Genomic DNA, 20,626 nt, shown 5'->3' on the forward strand with positions numbered 1-20,626 from the left:
CAGTGTGTGCTTCCAAGTCATCTGCTATTAGCCACCATCACAAAGGCACTTAGAGCAGACAGGGACATGCTCCTTTCATTTATTTATTTCTCTATACAAAGGCATTCTTTAAAACTTAATTGAACAGGCACATTTACAAGTTAGCAGCAGACTCCCTACAGAGTGCTGGGATGAGAAGACTCACGTAAGCGTATGTAAATTCAAGATGCTGATAAATGTGTTCTTTATTTTGGTATTTCAAAACTGTAGCTTTTCAGCCATAAAAATGCAAAATAATAACAAGGTTTACTTGCAAGTAGACAGGAAAAGCAAAAAGACCAACTCAACCAGACAATATATTCATATTTTCCCAATGTTTATGTGGGCAGAATATTGTTAAATATCTTATCTGGGTGTAGAGCAAAGAGCATAGGCTGTTTTGAAATATTTTGTGTTATTAACCAAGGTTTTACTCAGGATCTACTGAATAATCTGGCATCTTGTGCTTTGGTGTAAAGCTGGCTTTCTTTTTCCCTTTTCACCTTTGGAACCTGATTTTCATAGATAATCTCTGAGAAGCCCTACTGTGGTGAGTCCTGCAGGTGGGACAGCTCTGTGAATCTCAGAATACCTTTTTCACTGCAAAAAAATCCACTGCCATTTGGCCTTCTCAAGGTGCCATGGGAATTTTAATGGTCCAGACTGAGAGCTTGATGTAAATGGGAGAACTAAAAGTTCAGGTGTTACTTGCTTTGAATTGAAATTCTAGAGGCTAGAAAGCACATAAACAGAGTCTTTAGATTTCACAGTTTTGAACTGGATTACCTAACATGATCAACAGGCACTTAAAATCCATTCTTGTTATTCTGAGGATCAGATTCTTATTTTTGGTAAATACTATCCTTTGATTTATCCCAAGGAGATATTCGAGGAGTATACTGATTTTAAAGAGTTTCTCTTTCCAGTTAACTCAGATGTTACTGGAGTGTTATTTTCTCATTGAGAAAACAGCGATTGGTAGAACTTGCCTCATTTCATTTGAAACCTGATTTTAGGTAGAGTGCATAAATTTTCTGAATAATTAAATACTGAGGACTAGGTGCAGATAATTAAGAAAGTTAGATTGTAGGTATCTTCTTTTAAAGTTGGTAGTGATCTTAGTTATCCTTGCTCCATAAAGTCTTGATATGTCTACTTATGAGCGTGTGATTTTTCACTAAGTATTGCAAAGCAGTTATACTAGGCTATGTTCACAGATAGGATTGAAATTGGACCATAGATGAGCACATTTTTGGGTATCAGTCTCCTAAGTGTCCTGCTCAAGGCCAGATCATGCTATGAACTTTCACTGTGCTTCACTGAAGATGTGTCTTTAAATACCAACACAAACATGCAGTTATATTCTGCAGAAGTTTTGCCTGCATGCAAATCCATCTTTCCAGTAACAAAGTTCTACCAGTCTTTACTCCACCCTCCCTTCCTCCCAGCATCTTGATGTTAAATTATGCTTATTTTTCCTGAATGGTACTTAGTTAATCTGCCAAGAATTTAGCCAGCCTGAGGTTGATCCATTGAATTCTTTTTGCTCTGTCTCTTAAGAAGACTGCAGTATTTGTGGGATGAAGGGAGCTTGGTTCTCAACTGTGAACACACATAGAAAGAGTGCTGACAGGAAGATTGCTAAGAAAATTCTTCTGCTTCTGGTTTTCTAGGTGTTGTCCTCTTGATGTTGGTGTCCTCCCAGTCTGTTGTGACTGAGCTATTCTTCTTACATAAAGATATTCCCCCTTTTCCCTCAGGAATTTTTGAGCGCTATTATTTTTTGCCATCCTTTTGATGAAACTTAATTTTAAAATGGACCTTATGAATTGTTTCAGGGTCTTTTTTGATCTCTTTCAGTCATAATTAACACATCCTAACTCTAGCATGGAGGTTTGATCTGTCATCATGTAACACGCTCCACTGCTGTATAAAAACATTCCACCAGGTCAGGAAGGTTTTCTTTTTAAGTGAGCAGGAAAAGAGCATACACACAGTCAGTTAGCAGTCCTCTACTGGCAAATGTTGGCATTTTTTCCTGTAGTAATGCAGTCACTTCTGATCAGTGAGCGTACCTTTATATGCCTCAGTCTCTTAGTGGCTTAAGTGCTGGAGGATTGAACACCTTTTCATAATATATATATATATAATATATATGTACAATGTACATATACAATATACAATATATATGTATATATATTGTTTAATGTGTAAAAAAAATTCAAAGGGAGTAATTAAGCAATTAAATGTTGTAACTCTAATCATCCGTGGGTGATCCTGTTGGTTTTTGTTGTTATTATTGTTTCGTATACAGTTTTTTAAGGAGCATTTTAGAAACTATAACTGCTTGACTGTTCAACAGCAGCACAATTTCTAGAGGTCAGCACAAGTTGTCAGATCTGCTTGCAATTGTCTTGTGCCCACGAGTCTCCTCTAATTGCACTCAGGAATTTCAGTGTAGAAAAATCACATGGCATATTCTGAATGATAAAGAATCCATCACTGCATGACTGTTTTCACATGCATTTTATTTATTTTTTTTAGTGTTTGCATTGCAACCAAAAATTTGCATTTAAAAGGCTGCTTGTGTTTAATATTGTGACACATACATTATCATTTGCTTTTGCAGCTCTTCCAGCTAAATTTAGGAAGACAGTTTTGGGTCATGAAGTCTAGAGAAATGTTTCAAATACCGAAAAAGAAGAATTTGTACAATTAATATGCCATGTATGAATTTATATGGATAACATTTGAAACAGAAATTGCTCACCATATTCCATCTTGGCATATTTAATTGTACTGGATTATTCATGCTTTTAGTTGGAATGTAACACATACGCACATGCAAATGCTGTGTGTGTTTATACTAAATTCAGTTCTCCAAGGTTGGGAATTCTGTAGTGTTTAGGATAAATTTTGTTAATCGAGGTTGATTTACAGAACTCAGGATGCAATAGGAAAGGTCTGTTTTATCAAACAGAGAATAAAGTTAACCAGAATACCATTCTAAATTTCTGTCTACAGCACTTTTATGGTATAGTTAGAAATGTATTGTACAAGAAATAGTTGCTGCATTCTCAGACACTGGAACTTAGCTGCAGAGAAACAGGATAGAGCAGAATGTAACAGAATTAACTGAACTGAGAATGGTATCGGTCCTGAAACCAATGCTGAATTGACAGTGGCATTTGGAATACAGAAATTAAGGATGGCTGGTCAAAACTTTCTGGCTAATAAGTCCTTCACTACAGGTAGCCAGGGAAGAGACTTGGGAGCTATAACATCACCAGTGAAGTACAGTTTCCTCTAATTTGTAAGAGATTCATCAGTTTCATAAATGGATTGGTAATAATTACTGTATTTATGTTTAGTTCTGACTAGTTTTCTAGAAAATAATGATTTATCTTCTCTTTTTCCTATCTGTGTATTGTTATCACTTTAGTTGGATTTGACAGCATCTTTTTTTTCATAATGACACATACACAGCATTTTGTATGCACATGCATACAAACACGAATAGGCACAAATGTATATTTATGTACCCATATATAGATATATAGATATATGCATACTAACCCAGGCATAAACACTTCAGCCCTTCATATATTTATTTTTGGGGATATTTCACTACCTTCCATACCTTAAGAGTTTTCTATGTCAGTTATAAAATATGTATATGTATGATCCAGCACCACATCATTATCTCTAAATTGGAGAGAGAGAGATTTGAAGGCTGGACTATTCAGTTGATAAATAATTGGTTGAATGGTCGTAACCTGAAGGAACTTGTTAATGGCTCAGTGTCCAGCTGGTGCTGCTGGCAGGCCATGAATGGTGTCCTCTAGGGGTCCATCTTGGGACCAATGCTCTCCAATGTCTTTATCAACAATATAGACACTGGGATGGAGGGTACCATCCGCAAGTCTGCAGATGACACCAAGATGAGTAGTACAGTTGATTTAGTGCAAAGTGATAGGTCAGGAAGTAATGGGTTTAAACTAAAAGAGTTTAGTTTAGATGTCAGGAAGAAATCTTGTATTCAGAGAATAGTGAGGTGTTAGATCAGGTTGCCCAGAGAAACTGTGAATGCCCCATCTCTCAAGGCATTGAAGGCCAGGTCCTGCAGAGTCTGACCTATTGGTTGGCAATTCTGTCAGTGGCAGGGAGCTTGAACTTGGTGGTGTGTGCGGTGTCCTCCTAACAGAAGCCATTGTATGATTCTGTAGAAAATTCTAGTATAGAAGGCCTCTTGCCATGTTTTGTATGTTCAGTTGTTTGTCATATACATGACTGTGAGCAAAGAACTTATTTGTTTAGATGGATAGTACTCAGTACAGATGGTTATGGAGAAGCTGAAATTGAAATAAACTTCAGCTAACTAGCTCTGGCAGCTCTTTAGGGAATGCTTAGTGTAATTTTTCTAGTTTGAGATCTGAAGTGAATCACGTGGCTTTGAAATTTATTTTTAACTGTAATTTATGAGCTCTAGAAAGCTAAGTGTTCTAGATGATAATCACTCAAAGGTCACACACTTACATTCCTAAAACATTCCTAAAACTGCGATGTTGAGTCAGGAAGAAAATCAGGCAAATACATACTGTAAGCTGAAGATTTCTATATTCTAGTAAATGGTAGTTCTCATTTGCAAACTTTCCTTTCTGGCTGTCAGCCTGTGTACTGAAGCTTTCAGTTATTCATTGTTTTTATTTGGTGAGTTTAAACTTATCAGTTCCTATAGCTGATGAAACTTCGGTTACTACCAAATATTAGTGTTTTAATGCTTAGAAATGTCTCACTGTTTCCCCCTGCTGTTCTACTGACAAATTACTTGTTATTTCCAAGCTAAACTCCATGACTGTTGAAAGTAGTACTGTCTTAGTGCTATTAAGTATCCAAACTTACAGAATATATTCTCTAAAGTCAACATACAAGTAATTTATTTTCATGATATTGCTTTCTTGGTATTACCGTTTTCTTCCAGAGGTAAATATCTTTATAATTCTATCATTTTTCCAATACCAATCTTTATTCATTTACAGCTTATGTACAGTTTCTTCTCCTGTAAGATCCTGGACTTTTATCTGTACAAGTTAAGGAGTGCAGATGGACCTATGAGGCCATCTAATACTTCTCTAAGATATGAAATTAAGAGCAGGAGAAAATTTGCTTGTCCTTCTCACTTTTCTTTTGTTAGGTATGCATGATACTGCTGAAGCCAAAAATCTGGTCCTACTTTGAAAAGCCTGATGTTTGTTTTTTTTTCCACTGATTTTCAGGAAATGCGTGGAAGTTCTCAAGTTCTATTTGTTCCACAAAATGCTTAGAAATTTTGTATAGACAGTAAGCAGTAATTTCAGTCACTTTAAAACACTATTTAAAGTGATGCCCAATAATGAACTTCAGTTTCATCTTTTTCAGTTACATCGAACATGAAAGAAAGTGTGATCTTCATTTTAACTGATATAGGTTGTGTTTAGATGTTATACCTTCGGCAAGTCAGAAACAAACAGGCCTCTGAAACAGCTGATTCTCCCATTTGTAAGTAGCCTTTGCTAAGTTAATTTTAAATTAAAAGATAACAAGAATAGCAGTCCTTTAGTTACTCAAAGTCCATTCATTAGGTGAATGGATATGCTTTCAGTATGTGGTGTGAAACACAATTTGCATACCTGCTTGTCTGAAAGTACTGCAGTTGCTTATTAGGAATCAAAAAGTCTCTGTAGAAACAAATAATTGAATATTCTGCAAGATCTTGCTTGGCAAGGCAGAAATAGATTTTAACAACTTTAAGATAAATCTACCTAGGAAAGGCAGATTATCTGGTTTTGCTGTTAGCTGGGCTTCAGCTGGTTGAAGGTGCAGTCTTGCGCATTCAGCACTTGGAAATAAAGAACAATGAACTCTAGATACTTTGAAGAGAGAGAACTTGCATTTAGATAAGAGGAAACAAAAGGTATTATTTGAGTAGATCTGAGGTTCTCTAGAAATAGATGGGTTTCAAAACAAGCATTGAGAGCTATACATGCACCCGTACTTGTTTGTATACTAAGTTCAATAATGCAAAAGCAATTTGTTTCTATTGAAATTTGATGAAATAATGACTATTCTAGGAAGCATGATGTGTGTGAGATACTCCAAAGCTGTATAGAAAGAAATAAAGCAGAAACATAATGTTACTTAGCCTCAGGTGTTTTGTGGAAACAAAGACACAGGCATTTACTTCAGTTTGCAGAGGAATCAACAATGGGCAGTTAGGTTTGTTTGACCATTGTTTATTATATTTTTTTCCTTACTCAACTTCGATCCTATCTGACTAACAACACACTACAGTAACATCTGCAGTTTTTTTTCTTTTATGTCCTTTGTAGACAGGTTTTTTAGGAGGCTGAGCCTTCTCTTTTTTTATTGATGCTGTGCTGTCCCACTGAAGATCAAACGGAATTTCACAGAGCTGGTTGCAGTGTTGTTACCATTGACTGACTAAACAACAGGCAAGTGCAAGCACCCTATTCATGGACTTGTTTGAGAATATTAGGGAAGAAAACAGGAATAAGCTTCTTATGGTGATCTTTATTTCCAGCTCTTCTTGTGTGATACAGCTCTTTCAGTGTCTAATATCAGTTTATGACATTTAGAAAACAATTAAGATTCTTTATCAGGGAGCGCTGTCCTCTCATAATACATAAATTCACAGTTAAGCAAGGGAGATTTCTTATGTGTACAGAGCTAAGAATGTATAAGAATAAAAAGTAATGTTTAAATCATTTCTTCTTTGTCTCACAGTATGTTTGGATATTTCCTTTTTTGTTTCTTTTTAAATTGTAGGTAAATAGATGTATTTCAGCAAACATGCTGCCTACAAACTGTGTGATACCTCTCTTCCTTTGTGTAATTTCTGTTGGGATTTATGCTGCAACAAAGCACCTGCAGTACGAGGGGTTAGTATTGGAAAACTGTAGTGTTAATATTGCAGCAGTGCCACTCATGCTAGTTGCATAACAAACTCAAGGAGGCATGCTTCTGATTTCCACTCTCTACAATTATCTTAATGATAAGAGGGACAAGCAATAGCTGGGAGCTAGGAGGAATTTGAAAAACAAACAAACAAGGTTATGTCTAATATTTTTACAGGAAAAAATCAAAAAGCCCACAGGATAAAAGCAAAGACTGATTAGACTTCCTTTAGGGGTGTTTTCCTGTCCCTGACTTCCACCCTAAAGATATTCAGCCTCTGTATATATATTCTTGACAGCCTTGTCTTTATTCTGTTCACTCTTCCTCGTCTTAATGCTGGTTGTTTTACACTTTAGTAAATACATACACACACAAAAAAGGTCTCTTTAAAACATCTTTTCTGCCCAGCTTTACCAGGTGGAATTTGGAATGGCAAAGAGCAAGAGTGGCTCAGTATGCTGCCTCAGCAGGAGATTCGGTAGTGCTGTATGCTGTGGGCTAAGAAGTGTTTTTCTAATGGAAGGTTTCTGCTTTGTTCTGTGAACTTTTCCATAGATATGACAGAAAAGAAGAGTCAGAAATGTGAGTATTCAGAAAGTGAAAACAATTTTATGAGCATATACAGCACAAGCAGATCTTGTTGAGGTTGGACTTTGGTGAGGAAGAGTAGTTCAGGCATTTTTGTGTAAATTAAAGGAGTGTTTGTTTCTTTGATGAGATGAGAGTAAATAAAAACAGTAGAGTAACCAAAAAAATAAGAGGGGTCTGTTCTGAATTGCTTGCGCCATGTTACAGTAACAGGGGCACAACCAGTACATGAAAACTCCACTGGAATGTAAAGCAATTTCATGGTAATTCATGCAAACATTACTCTTGTCTTCTGGCAAGGTTATCTGAGGATAAAAGTTATAAAAAGAAGGTATTCAAATGAACTGCTTGCTTAATTGACTGCAGGGTTCGTACAGCATCTCTCATGCTTATATCTTTGCATTCATGCTTTAAAATCATATATTAAAATGGGGATCCTGTTTGCATATGGTAGATGAGAAGAAGCAAAATATTACATTGCACAGTAAAAAGTTAAAGGACTTCATTCTGAATGATTACTTATGCAATACTATATATATATAGGTACATAATACATAATGTACATGTGGACACATATATGCATAATTTACAAGTGATTGTGAAATCTGTAGGTGTTTTGGAAATTGATAGTTATTAGATCACTTGATCTAAATGATGCCATTAAAACTTCATATAACTGATTTGTTTTATGAATCTGCACAGTAGATTTTGCATACTGTGAAAATCACTTCACGGCTTGCACACACTGCTGTAGATTTATAATCAAACTGGCTTTTAAAGACTGTCTACTACAGAAGCTGTTGGGAAAAGGGCCAATAATTCAAACTTTCAATCAATTCTTAAAACATCACTTTGATTGAAAGTCAAATTAACAAAAAACCTACAAAAGCTGCAAATCCAAAACTAAACACATGCAGATTTCTCTGACTCTTTACCTTTTGATATTTACTGCAATTGTAATCCCGAATTTTCACCTCCTCCCTTACTTCTGAAAATATTTGTTTGGTGGTACAGTCAACCACACTGACTGTTCTGCTAAAAAACATGTCTTGATTTTCCCAAGAGGGAGAGCATATGGGTCTTGATATTTATTCAGAGAAAGTTAAGAAATATAATTACTGTGAACATGACTCTTAGCAAGATTTACAGTATTTATTATCTATGAAAAAGTCATGACTAATAGAAAGACTCCTGCTAGGACACAGTAGATATTTCTGTCAATTTTAGATGGGTCTTGACAGTTGTTTTGTTGAAAATTCAGGTTCTAATTTCCCTGTTCTATCCTTTTTCTGCTCTTTCTATTCCTCTTGCCTCTTTTTCGTGTGGTCTGTTTTTTCATTGGTAAATAATAGCAGCTTATCAGCATCTTTACTTCTCTTATGCAAGTTTTAAGGGCGCAGGTCATTGTCAGGGAGCTGTTGCACTAAACCACTTAAAACAGCAGTAACAGCGCCAATACTGCTGATAACTGAGGTGTTCCTTTTGGTTTCACCTGAGAGAAGTGTGTTCCCTGTGGATGGAAAATGCATCTTTGACAAATTTACTATCTTCCTTTTTAATTTAGAAAAAAAAAAAAGAATCAAGCAAAAAACATGCCCTGCAATGGGTATCTGTATTCCCTGATTCATATTTCCACATGATTATTCAATGTCACAAGTATTCTGTCTTTAGCTTTCAGAAGGAGAAATGTTTTGTACTGTATGAAGAAGGAGAATGTATAGAAACTTAGCCATCTTTCAGCTTATTTGTTATTAATTATTTGACTGAAACTGCTGTGCTATAGACAAGTAACAGTGCTAACCTCTGGCTGTATGTGCAGTCAGGACTTTATCCCTCCTTCCCTTCATGCAAAGCTATTGATCTCTGTATGGGAAATTGGTAATCACAGCCTGAACCTCTGATTAATGAGCTGGGGCAAGTGTTGGGTCTGTTGTGGGAGCACAGGTGAGAGTAATTTAGCTGTGCTCCCAGAAGGGGTGAAGCTTGACTCCACCTCCTCTAGACCTCATTTGAGGGCTGACCACCACTAAGGCAGCAGCATCTCTTGGAGATTGCTCCTTGTTGGAGGTTGCTTCAGTGGTTCCCAGCAGACCGAAGGCTTTCATATGGGTGAGTTTTTCCTGTAAATAACCCTTTGGATATTTACAACTACCATTTTCTCATTATTGTCACCATATGATCACCTGTTCAAATCCTGAAATGGGCCTGAGGTCGAACTAAAAATCATTGCGTGACTTTCTTGCTAGTGAGGAACTTGGGGCAGAATTGCTGTGAGAATGGGTGGAAGAAATGGGTCCGAGGGTGTTGGCTGATGATCAGTGTGCCCAGGCAGCAAAGAAGGCCAACGGCATCCTAGCTTTTATAAGAAGTAGTAGTGTTGCCAGCGGGAGCAGGGAAATGATCATCCCTCTGTACTCAGTTCTGATAAGGCTGCACATTGAGTACTGCGTTCAGTGTTGGGCCCCTCACTATATTGTTGAGGCTCTGGAACATGTCCAGAAAAGGGCAATGAGGCTGTGAGGGGTCTGGAGCCCAAGCTTTATGGGGATCAGATGAGGGAACTGAGGTTGTTTAGTGTGGAGAAGAGGAGGCTGAGGCGTGACCTTATCATTCTATACAACTCCCTGAAGGAAGATTGTGGTGAGATGCAGGTCAGCCTCTTCTCCTACATAACTCATGATAGTACTACAGGTAATGGCCTCTAGTTGTGCCAGACGATGTTCAGGTTGGATATTCTCTGATTGGAATTTCTTCTCTGAAAGATCGGTCCGGTGCTAGCACAGGCTGCCCAGGGAAGTTGTGGAGTCACTGTCCATGGAGGTATTCAAGAAATGTTCAGTTGTTGTAGTAAGGGACGTGATTAAGTTGGGAAGTATTGGTGGTGGGTGTATTAGGTGATCTTGGAAATCTATTAAACCTTGGTGGTTCTATGATCTCCTACCAAAAAACTTCCACACTCATGTAATGAAGGGCTAAAAAGTGTTAGCTGTAATTTCCTTAAGGAGTGCCCTCCCTGAGAGAAATAAATCTTCAAAGACATTCTTACAGAAGTACAAAGATGTCTTTGAACTTATCTGGTCGCCATGCTTAAAGGTAGAAGGCATTTTGTATGTAATACTGAAGATGTCTGATGGGACCAGTAAAGCTTTACATCAGCTCTCCAGAGGTACATCTGGCAGAAGCTGGCAGGAATGACTGATGTTGCCATTTTGCTCAGATCTCACACTGTTTAATTTTCACTCAGACTGTCTGGGCTAGTCTAATGCCTTGAGAATATCTAAGACAAGTATTTAATTAGAGTGTCTTTCTTCAGGGGAAAAAAGAAAAGAACCACAGGAGTGGTTAATGAGACCTCTTCCTTGATCTTTCAACACTAGTGAAGTTACTTTACAGTGATTAAGACTGAAAAACAAGGAGTGTGAAAAGATGCTAAGAAGCTGTGAAAACAAGAGTTTCAAATATCAAGCATGTTATGTCTGGTGCTGTATTGAAGTAGGCCCCCTGCAGAAATGGCGACTGCATTATGAAACATCAGTAGTAATTTTGCAGAAGTATGAAAAGGATGAATAATTCAGCTAATGAAATTGAGCAGAGGTGCCCACTTATATCCAGCATCGTATCATACAGAACTATTAAAATGATAAACGTCTAAATTTTACGAGAAAGGGAAAATAAGTCAGGAAAAACTTTTTTTTGGTTGTGTTTTTTTGTTTGCTTGTTTTTCCTGACATTCATGATACTTTTGAAGGCGTTAGTAAGGCGATGTCTGATTAAAATGAAAGAATCCTAGTTAGCTGAAATGAGGCAGTAGTTGACTGCTTAGAGTACTTTTGTTGGTGTTTAGGGATTTTGCCAGCTTTGCAAGTGGTCTGATTACAAGAACAGAGTTACTGTCTGTTTGTCCCGGTATATATGGTAAAAACAGAGAATCTTCCCAAGAGAAGAGTCTATAAACAGCCTTAAAAGATTCTTCCCACCCCACCCCCACCCCTGAATTATTGTTGAGGAATTCCAATGTGATGTATTAATTGTTTTAAAAACTCTGTGTCAGAGAAGTAGTAATTAATTTTTACTCTGTTTTACTTTCACCTTGTGTGTGAGCATTAGTCTATAATTATTTTTGTTTCTCTGTTCTGTGGAAGAGCAGATATCTAATCTGTAAGATCCCCTCTAAGTTTTTGCCTTTCTGTGAGGCAGAACTGGTACTCACGTAGGCTGAGTCTGACCTAATGCTCATTTTAGTCAGTGGAAAGACTGACTAAATCTTTTTCATCAGATTGATGAGAGGGAAATAGTGCTATTTGTAGTCACACTCAAGAATCATTTGCTGTCTGTTCCCTTCCATTTTCAGCTTCGCTAGCAGTATGTGTTGCACTGTTTTTGTTGTTGTTGTTGTTGGTTTTTTTTTTGATTCTCAGTTATACCTTATAATGGCAAGTCTTTCAGAAGTTCCATCAGAAGTTCCACAATAAGTGAAATTAAGATTCTAAAGTCATCTAACGTTTAATAATGTGGTTATTAAGTAAAAAATCATTCCTTTCTCCCTTCTTTCATATGTCATATTAGTCCAATATGCTCATCTCCATACTTTCCTAATCTAAGTTTACAGAGAGGTGCAAATAACTTTTTGTAAACACTGTCCAGCTTATGTATGTAGTCTAAGTACACTAAGACTATGACATTTACAGCGGTAAGATATCAAATGGAAATCAGACTTTTTATTTTAATTCTATATGTGCTTTTGACATGATTCAAAATATTTAAGAACATCTTCTTCAGGTGGATAGAGGTACTTTCACAAAAACCATGCACTATTGCCTGAAGAGTGAAGTGTATTGGTTGGTAAATCTGGCTGACCTGTGTTTGGTGCAGATGTCTGAGGGAATGGGAAGAGAACTGACTGTTGGCCACACTCATGCTCATTTCCAGGGTGAAGCAGGAGGGATCTTGGAATGTTTCTTGCACCCAGAAGTACTCTCCCATGTAGAGTGAGAATGGCACGGCAGTTTGTAATTTCATGTAACAGTCTGAAATGCCTTTCATAAAGTTTACAGTCATATGCTGGGCTGAGGACAATGTTGAGCTTATATTGTTTGTAGAATCATAACAGCTTGGGTTGAAAAGGACTGTAGAGATCACCTGGTTTCAACCCCCTTGCCATTGTCAGTGATGCCTTAAACTAGACCAAGCTGCCAGAAGGCCCATCCAGTCTGGCCTTGAATACTTTCATATTTCTGTTCTATTAATTGTGCTGTGGGGATAGCTGCTGTCAGCAGAGGACAATGCAAACAGTATATTATTTGAGTACATGAGCAGGTGTTAAAAAAACTGCCATCAGTAATTGGTAGTGACTCCAAAGGACTCAACTCCTGAAGGTCAGCTGGTTGGAGAAGAAACTGGACTGGACAGTGCCTGACAAGGTAGCACACTGGCACGGAGCAGGATTACCTCATCAGCAAGTAAAGGTCTATTGTGTTTAGCTGCCATGAGTCAGATGCATAGCATTAGGTTTGTATGTAGGAACTAGGCTTGCTTTTTCTAGGTTGAAGTTCAGACAAATACCGCTGTATCCTTTTTCTTCAGCCAGCGTTGGAATATTTTTCACTGCTTTATTTTATAGCTACATTGAATTGCCATTTAATGTTTCCTGAGAGTATAGTTAATAAAAATTTACATTTGAAATTATGCTGGTGCAGAAACTGGCTCTGAAATGCATTTATTGCTACTGAAGTGATTTTAAATAGCATGCCACGATGTCAACACCTGGTGGTTTTTAAGGTGAGTGAATAAGTGCAGTCAGGGTCAGGGATTTCCTGTAATGAGCAAATAGAAGTCAGTTTCTCTGCAGGAGCCTGGTCAGCTAATTCACTCACAGCTCAACATAACAGCGCTCTGTTTAGAGAGCTATTTTGAAATTTGGTTTCCTTAGTGTTATTTCTCAAAAAACAAATGGTCTTGTATTTCCTTTAACATGATAAGTTTTCACGGTTTTGAAGCTGCAGTTTGGTACATATTAATTCCTGCTCTATCTTAAAGACTTTTACTCTAATAATTGGCTTTTAGTGAAGTAGCTAAGAGTGTGGTGGAATAGTGCATCTTGGAATGTCTTCAGGGCTGCAGGGAAAGTTTGAGAAGCTAATGCGTGTTGTTTTATTTTTATTTTTTAATTATTTTTCCTGCTTTAAAGAAAGAGTTATTGAATGGGCTCTGTGAGCATTTTCAAGAGTGTGCACGAGTTTTAGCTACGTTCTACTAGAAGGATTCCACAGTAGGGAATGGTACAGATGTTACTTGCTCTTTCTCACAAAGCCTTCTGAATTGCATTGTTGAAATGATCTGAAACTGATTCTTGTACTCAAAGATCTAAAAAACAGAAATCAAACCCCAGTGAGAAAACAGAGTAGATAAATACATGATTAAATTTCATATGATCTCAAATGTAAGGAAAAATGTGCTATAAACAAGTGTGATAATGTTTATATTATTTATGAACTGAAAACTAGTCAAAATCCTGACAGTCAAAAGCAATTGAAAATATCCAACCTTCTTTATAGACATTAATTTTTCAAAGTCCATTCTGAGCATTTAGGAATCGTGAGTCAATTAATACATTTCTCTGATAAGTGGGAAGTGGTAGTGATTGGAATATTTGTCAGCCACGCTTGGTAAATGAGTATCTAACAAATGTGTGCTTTACCTACTTGACAAAGGATTTAGCAATGTGTTTATTTTAATTTCTAAATAACTGGGGTTTTGTTAGATGTGGCATGTAGTATTCAGCCCAGAAGCTGCTCACGAATGTTACATTTAGAGAGAAATGTACTTTAAAAAGAACTGCAGCTTTCTGATGTAAGACCAGTCCGTTGTATAAATATGTCTCAATACCAGGATAGATGTACAGTGGAGTCTCCTACATAAAAGAATGTAGGTATTTTTTTAATTTCTAATTAAGTGTTTAAATACTGACCTTGTAATAATGCGAGAGTAAAGATAGTTGTAATTTTGTTGTTGTTGTTCAATTATGCAGTGTCCTGGAACTTTTTAAGTATTTCACAGACGCCACTTTCCTGATACATGTTGTATATACTCATAGGGATGGCATTCCTATTTTTGGAGTAGCTACAATTTAAGGGACAAAATGTTTTTCAAAATATTCTGTCATTTTTTGGTTTGCTTTTGTGATTTGTTAAAAATGTGTTGTATGTACAAAGGGAGCATTAAAAAGCTACAGTGATTTCAAGTTGAAAGGATTGAGTCCTAATTCCCAAACTGCTATTTACTTATTAGCCAATATCACTTTCATATCGTATGCACATTCTAATCAAAATCCCCAAAGATGAGGCCCAGAGGGAGTAGCTGTCTGTACAAAATGGGAACCAGCAGCAGAGTTTGCAATTAACTTTAGCTTCTTGGTGGATAATGAAGTTTCATACATTTTTTATTGTGAGTTATTAATCCAAATATTAATGTCTGTGGGGAATACAAGGAATCATTTCTGCTATTAATTTTCATTTTCTTCTAATTTAAATTGTTGCCATCCCATGAAACAGAGCAATTTCATGCAATTTTGATGATGAATGACAAACCAGCAGTAGGAAAATACTGAGAGAAAGCTGCTTGAAATCAATTCTGGACTGAGAACTCATTGGAATGTTTAGTAATGTATGTATCTGGAGAAATTGTGATCCTCTAACAATTCATTTATAAATGGAAATAAAAGGCTAAATTGATCACAAATATTAACAACAACCCTTCCAACACAGTGTATTTTGTTCTGCAGACATATGGTATTCAGGTTTGATAGCTGAGAATAAGAACTTGGTTTTCCATTAGGAAGTGATTAGGAAGTAGTAAAGTCATTGCTTTAATCTCAAAATGGAAAGTAACTTGGGGAAGGCAAAGTACTGAAGATTCCTTGTTGGGGAAAAAGACTATGAAACAAGACTGAAACAGTCATGGCAGATTGTGTCTAGCTTCCCATCAAAGATGTTTTTTCATACAGTGTGACCTAGGGAAAAGGGGCTTCAAAAAAGGGTTCTTGTAACAGTAACTGATGCTTATATCAGATTAGTACATCTGTGTTTTCCTTGTAACTTGGTGGTCTTTTTAGCTATCTGGAATGTATTCATTTGACTTAAAATAAGCACCACAATATTTTAATAGGCATGTTCAAAATAGGAGTATATATTGTGTATATATGTATATATATTATAGAGGTATATACTGGGAGTTTAGAAATTTTGCAATGTTCCTTTCCAAAGTGATTGCAATCTGTCTATGGGAAAAATAAGTATATGCTAAACAAAGGTATCACAGAACTGATTGTTTGTATTTTTGAGCTGTTTTTCTTTGTAGTCCACTCCACTAGAAACTAATTCAGCTGTGAAGTACAAGGACATGCATGCAGGTAGCAAGCTGGGAAAAGAATTATGCAGGATTACCAAATAAATTTCATTTGTGTTTGAGCCCTGTGCTAAGAATATATTTTATGAAGACCCAAAGTTGGAGAGAAAAAAAAAATAAGAAAAATAAGACAATAATTCTGAAAATAAATACAACTTAATGTCATTGCCAACAGGGGTTTAGCCGTGTTTTAAGCTATATTAATGTTGAATCACTTCAATTAATAATGAAAAGTATCTCATAAGTTTAAGCATTTAGGAAGTGTAATTCATAGAATCATAGAATGGTTTGAGTTGGAAGGTCCTTTTAAAGGCTGTCTAGTTCAGCTCCCTGCAATGAACAGGAACATCTACAGCTCAGTCAGGCACTCAGAGCCCCCTCCGGCCTGATCTTGAATGTCTCCAAGGCATCCACCATGTTTCTGGGTAAGCATGTTTGAGTAACATTGAGTGAATAAATAAATAAACTCTAAATCCTCCCTTCTTTTAGTCTGAAACCATTTCATCTATTCTTGTCACAACAGACCTTGCTGCATGGCAATCTCCTGCTACGCAATAGGTACAACAGGTGTTCTCAGCCATATGCATTCCAGTTTTATCTGCGGAGTCTGACAGGGCAAAGATGGTCCAAATCGTACATTTCCACTGATTTGTGTGTGTGTTTGTTTTAGATAAGCAGGTTCCAAAGAAATACTTATATTTAACTGCAAGATTTATTTACTTAGTACTTTTATGCAAAATAACATGCTTTCTACACCATACTATTCTCTCAGGGTATGTATACTCCTGTTTTTACATATATATAACTTATACTACTTATATATAACTTATCAAACAAGACAAATTACCATGATAAATGAATTCCTTTATCAACAAAGACAGTCCTGTTTGTGTTTTGTTTTTTTTTTGTTGGAGTGCTGGAGCAGTACTTAAAATCAATGGAGCTATGTAAATTCTTAAAATATCTCTATACTTACACTTCTTGTCATTCTGTGGCAGTGGGTAGATTTTGTTTTTGAGCAAAGCAGGGCTTTTGCTGAGTTTAGAGCTCAGTAAGAGAAAGAGATGCTTTTGATCAGTTCCTCTGTGTCTGGATAGGCAGTGATTCCCTATCAAGAGCCTTGTTTGACTCTGGACTTGAATCATGGCTATACGTAGTAGGCTGAAGTTATGCAAATGTTTTTGTCTGTAGTTATAACCAGATTCCCCACGTATGTATGCCATGGCTTCTGTTCTTGAATTTCCATGCAGGTATCATCTGGAACTTTCTCTACTTAAATACAAATATGTTAAATTTGATTTTTTGGCTATTCGTGTCCAACCTAAGATGTTAAGTCAAACTCTGTTTTGTCAATGTAAACATCCATGTTACAAGTCAGTGCCATTATACTACAGGCTTACACGTGTCAGTCAACGGATTGCCTTCAGATAGGAATTATTTCATTTGACCTAGATACCACAGATCTGGGTCAAATTTTAATTAGTCGCTGATTCTACAAACCATTTGCATTATGCTCGCATTCAGCTTTATTTGTGCTATTAATCCCCCTGAAATCAACTGGTATTACTTGAGGTCTAAAGGGTGTAACTACTGGTATGACGGAAGTATTAATAGTGCTGGTAGTTTGTACTTGTTAGTCCTTTTTCCCCTCCAAAACGCAAACCTCAAATTCTGGGTGAGGCCATTGGTCAGAACGGGGGTAACAGCAGGAGGTTTTGTCTTGCTTTTTGATTAAAGGTCTGTGTCGCTGAAAGTCTTGTATCATGGGCCATGCTATGCTACCAGTCTGCACCTCTCCCCTACATAGCTAGCAAGGTATAAAGCACCTATCTCTTACTGAAGTCAACTAAAGTCATGGGTTCAGATCTTGAAAGAAATGCTAGGAAAAACATTCCTTTGACTTTCTGTCATTCATCTACTTTTTGTCATACAAGTGGAATTTTACTTTAAAGACAGGAAAAGAGCCATAATTAAAATATTTAAAAACAGGGTGAGTGATCCCAGTAAAATGAAAAGTAGTCAGTGATCAAATATGTCAAAAAATAAAATGTGTTGACTAAAACTAGCTGGAACATTCCAAAAATAAGTACAGAAGACAGGCTATAGAAAGTCTAGAATGATGGATACTGCATTTTATTGACGTAAGATTTAGTAAATCACACAAGATACAAATGAAACAGCTGAAGGTGGCTGTAAATAAAACTAGACATGTTTTTAAAAAGTCAAGTGGTCTTGATTAGCAGACTTTAACCTTTCCTCAGTATTTCACACTGGAGCATTTAAAAGACAGTCTGTCTTTACATGAAAACAGGACCTTATTGAAAAATGATGTTCCCACCCCAAGCCAAGTGTTGTTTTGTTTTGTTTTTGTTGGTTTTTTTTTTACTGGAAAGAGGAGGAACTGTGGGAATTGAAGATAAGCTGGAAAGATGTAGCTGGCACAGATCTCCATTCCAGGCCTGTGGTGGCAAAATGAATTCTTAACTTTTAAGTAAAAAAAAAGTTGTTCACAGTAACTCCATAAATCACATGGATGCAGACCTGCATTAGAAAGTGCATTAACTCAGAATTAAATGGCATGTCTTTCTTTGCTTGCAAAATTAAATTCAGCTTTATGTCCAGCTAATACTGTGTCTGTCTGCTGTTATAATGCCTACATGCTTTGCATCCAAAGTGAGTTCTACTGCTGGGGAGCACTTTGCCCAACATGCTTGTTTTTGTGGTAACAGAGTTTCCTATTCACATGACCTGGATGTAGCCATTTGTCTTTGTTAAAAGTGCGATCTTCATTTAGTGTACTACTTTGCTGAAGTTTCTGTGATCTCTGTGCCTGCAAAATGACAATTTCTCTTTCCCTCTTGCAATTAGGTATACTCAGCAAATATAGCTCTGCTGCTTTTAACTCTTTATTTCCTATTCATTTGGTGGGTAATGATGGCTAAGATGTTTTGCAGAAGTCATTTTCAATGGCAAGAACATCAGAAATAGTTGAAAATATTTTTAGAGTACAGCCTTGATACAGTACGGTAACTGATGAACTGTATCACGAGCTTTTTTCCTGTCTTTAAAATTCCACTTGTATGACAGAAAGTAGATGAATGATAGAAAGTCAAAGGAAAGTTTTTCCTGGCATTTCTTTCAAGATCTGTACCGTCGACTTTAGTTGATTTCAGTAAGAGAGAGGTGCTCTATACCTTGCTAGCTATGTAGGGGAGAGGTACAGACTGGTAGCATAGCATGTTCACAATACCCCAAAGATGGCTTCTTGTTGCTTACTGTCACCTGGAGACTCACAGCTCTTTTGTTCTGAGTGAGCAGTAGAAGCAAGTTTGCAAGTGCGTGCTTTATGTTCTCTTCCTTGTATCATTGCAGGATCAGACATATGCCTACTTCAGAACAAACAAAATGAAGATGCAAGAAGGGGGAATGTTCCTAAGTGTTCACATAATGTTCATGTAACGTAACTGGACTGCACCCTATGAAATTGTATTGCAAATCACCAATAATACTTTGATATTTGCTCCAAACTAGTGCAGCAGTTTTTTTCCTTTCTTCAGCTAATTGAATCTGTTTACTCTGTGTTCAGAATGCCCTTTTTTTTTCTTTTTTTTTCTTTTAACTATTTTATTTGTCTGGTGAAATATTTGACAGAGGTAAATACAGCTCTACTTGCCAAATGATTCAACTCATGAATAATAGAAGTCATCATAAAGGAAACTTCCAGAATTGCCATCATGATTATATGAAGCAGCACCGTGATGGAGTCCTAATTTTTCTATTTATTTCAGCTGTTACTACAATCCTCTGTCAGCAGTGAACATCTTGAAGACTGAAAAAGTGGAGTTAATCTGTTTATGAGATTCGATACCATTTGGTTCAGCTGACATAAAGCAAACCAGTAACCTCCTCCTTACGTTTCTGAATGATTTTAAAGTGTGGGGAATGCTAGAATATAAGGTTATATACATACTTGTTGTTTTTTCATTCAAAGGGCTAAATGTCAGTTCACAAAGCAGTGATTCTGTGCATCAACATGTATTTGATGAACACTGTCAGAAAGACATTTACATAACAATGTTGCATAAAGTCTACTCAGTAGTACAACAAATCCTTAAGATTCTGTGTTTTGGCACTCTGTAATGTCTCAAGGCAAACAGGTTTGAGGTTTGGAAGTCAAAACATATTTCCTGCTCCAGAAAGCACAAGATGAAAATATGTGATAAGTGAATTCTGGGAAGAAATGGATCTGAGTAGAGGAGAAGAGCTTAACAGTGAATTATTTCTATTCTGTCCAGTAAACAGCTCTAGCACTGTGGCACTTGCTGAGAACTGTGAAGAGGATGAGGGATTTTAGTGCTGTTTCAGCTTGTGCACAAAGAATGTATTCACAGAATGAACACTTTTATATAAAACATAGAATGGCTTGGGACCTCAAGGATCATCAGGTTCCAACACACTTGCCACAGGCAAGGTAGCCAGCTGCTAGATCAAGTTCTAAGTCATATTACCCTGGGTTTTAAACACTTCTAGGGACAGAACATCCAGAACCTCTCTGGGCAGCCTTTTCCAGCTTCATGAGGGCAGAGCAGAGAGGGACAGTCACCTCCCTGCCCCTGCTGGCCACCCCTCTTCTGATGGAGCCCATAATACCATTGGCCTTTCA

The sequence above is a fragment of the Coturnix japonica genome, chromosome 5, assembly GCF_054131305.1.
Source record: "Coturnix japonica strain WE chromosome 5, WE-NBRP24, whole genome shotgun sequence".
In the NCBI taxonomy this organism is placed as follows: domain Eukaryota; kingdom Metazoa; phylum Chordata; class Aves; order Galliformes; family Phasianidae; genus Coturnix; species Coturnix japonica.